Source organism: Pongo abelii, chromosome 6 (genome assembly GCF_028885655.2).
Source record: "Pongo abelii isolate AG06213 chromosome 6, NHGRI_mPonAbe1-v2.0_pri, whole genome shotgun sequence".
In the NCBI taxonomy this organism is placed as follows: Eukaryota; Metazoa; Chordata; class Mammalia; order Primates; family Hominidae; genus Pongo; species Pongo abelii.
In genome coordinates this window covers 26,871,210-26,873,462 of record NC_071991.2, presented here as the reverse complement: position 1 = coordinate 26,873,462, position 2,253 = coordinate 26,871,210, and the positions used below count along the sequence as shown (strand labels likewise).

Sequence of the window (2,253 nt, the reverse complement as noted above, 5' to 3'; positions counted from 1 at the left end):
ATGTTTTTCAATTTGATGAAGTTTATCAGTTTCTTCTTGATTATGCTTTTTTGTTGTGTTATTTAAGAAATCATTAGTTGCCAGGGAGCGGTTGCCATAGAGCTGAGCAGTTTTCCGCGTGGGCAGGGGAAAGTCCCAGATTGAGGTGCCGCCATTTTTGCTGCCCAGAAGCGGAGCGAGAGTCAGAGACACTATCGGCTTCCGTCGGTCGCGCAGACCCTGTGGGAGCGGCTGCTGCTGTGGATGATCGAGAAGATCTGGTACCAGGTAAAGCTGGCCAAGCAGGCTGAGCAATACAGTGTGCTCTGGAACTGAACTGGCAGTATCTTCCAAGAAATGGTGTAGTCAATGAAGAAAGTAGCAGGAATGGATGTGGAACTGACAGTTGAAGAAATAAACTTCCTATCTGTTGCATATAAGAATGTGATTGGAGCTAGAAGAGCCTCCTGGAGAATAATCAGCAGCATTGAACAGAAAGAAGAAAACAAGGAAGGAGAAGACAAGCTAAAAATGATTTGGGAATATCAGCAAATGATTGAGACTGAGCTAAAGTTACTCTGTTGTGACATTCTGGATGTATTGGACAAAAACCTCATTCCAGCAGCTAACACTGGCGAGTCCAAAGTTTTCTATTATAAAATGAAAGGGGACTACCACAGGTATCTGGCAGAATTTGCCACAGGAAATGACAGGAAGGAGGCTGTGGAGAACAGCCTAGTGGTTTATAAAGCTGCTAGTGATATTGCAATGACAGAACTTCCACCAACGCATCCTGTTCGCTTAGGTCTTGCTCTCAATTTTTCTGTATTCTAGTACGAAATTCTTAATTCCCCTGACCGTGCCTGCAGGTTGGCAAAATCAGCATTTGATGATGCAATTGCAGAACTGGATACGCTGAGTGAAGGAAGCTATAAGGACACTACGGACTTCAGGCATGCAGGGTGATGGTGAAGAACAGTTTGAAGAAGCGCTGCAGGACATGGAAGACGAAAATCAGTGAGACATAAAAGCCAACAAGAAAAACCATCTCTGACCACCCTACTCTTCCCTGTCACACCCCTTGGCAACTCCCCATTGTCACTAAGAACCGCCAAATCTGACTTTTACATTTGGCCTCAGAATTTAGGTTCCTGCCCTGTTTTTGTTTGTTTGTTTGTGTTTTAAACAGTTTTCAAAAGTTCTTAAAGGCAAGAGTGAATTTCTGTGGATTTTACTGGTCCCAGCTTTTAGGTTCTTTAAGACACTAACAGGACCGCATAGAGGCTTTTTCAGCATTACTGTATTGTCTCCGTGCCAGATGTGGCAAGATTACCATTAGAAATGGAAATTACCTTTGAAAGCCATTAGGTGATGCTTCTAGGCGATGCAAGCGTCTAAGGGAGATGTTAATCACACTATAGAGGCAAAAGTGTTATCATTTTTCAGTTTTTCTAATTGTTTAAACCGTATTTTATACCAATGTTTGAAAGTAACTCGGTGTTAGCTTGAGATGGTTAAAGGTTGTTTGGGGAGAGAGTTTTGAAATGGTTTTGCTGTAAAAAGTTTTTCAAACTCTACTGAAATGTTGCTGAAAAGCATGGTGCTGGTAACAGTTCAACAATCGTAGCTGCTTATTCTTGCCTACTTTTACTCTCCCACTGAAGCGGGTTAGCGTTGCAGGTGGTATGGAAAAGGGCCTGCATGCGTGTTCAGTTGTTTGTTTCCACTGCTTCTCCATCCCCCTACCTGCTTCCCCTCACTCCTCCCCTCTGCTAACTCAGTCACTTTTGTTCAGTATGTGTAACTTGAAGCTAATTTGTTCTACTGGATATCTGACTGGAGCCACAGATACAGAATCTGTATTGTTCTTACTGAGACACAGTGTGGAATTAACATTAAACTGAAATAAAACAATCCTAAATGTAAAAAATAAATCAATCAATCATTATTGAATACAAGATTATAAAAATTTACTTCTGCGTTTCCTGTAAGAAATTTGTCATTTTAGCTCTTACATTTAGCTTTACAGTTCATATTAAGTATTTCAGTATGTATTTGATTTGAGATGGGGCCTGACTTCTTATTTTAAACGTTTATAGCCAATTTTCTTAGAAAAATTCTTGGAAAAGGTGTTTCTTCCACATTGAAATTTTCTGGAACTTTTGTGAATGTTAATTTGCCATAAATGAACGTGTTTTTCAATGGATCTTCCTTTTTTTTTGAGACATTTGCTCTGTTGCCCAGGCTGGAGTGCGATGGCGGGATCTCGGCTCA

At 40.9% G+C, this 2,253-nt stretch overlaps 1 pseudogene; it reads left to right on the top strand.

Annotated features, from left to right (window-relative positions):
* Positions 1 to 215: 215 nt before the first annotated feature.
* On the top strand, positions 216 to 1,646 carry LOC100440089 (14-3-3 protein epsilon-like; annotated as a pseudogene).
* The last annotated feature ends 607 nt before the right edge of the window (positions 1,647 to 2,253 follow it).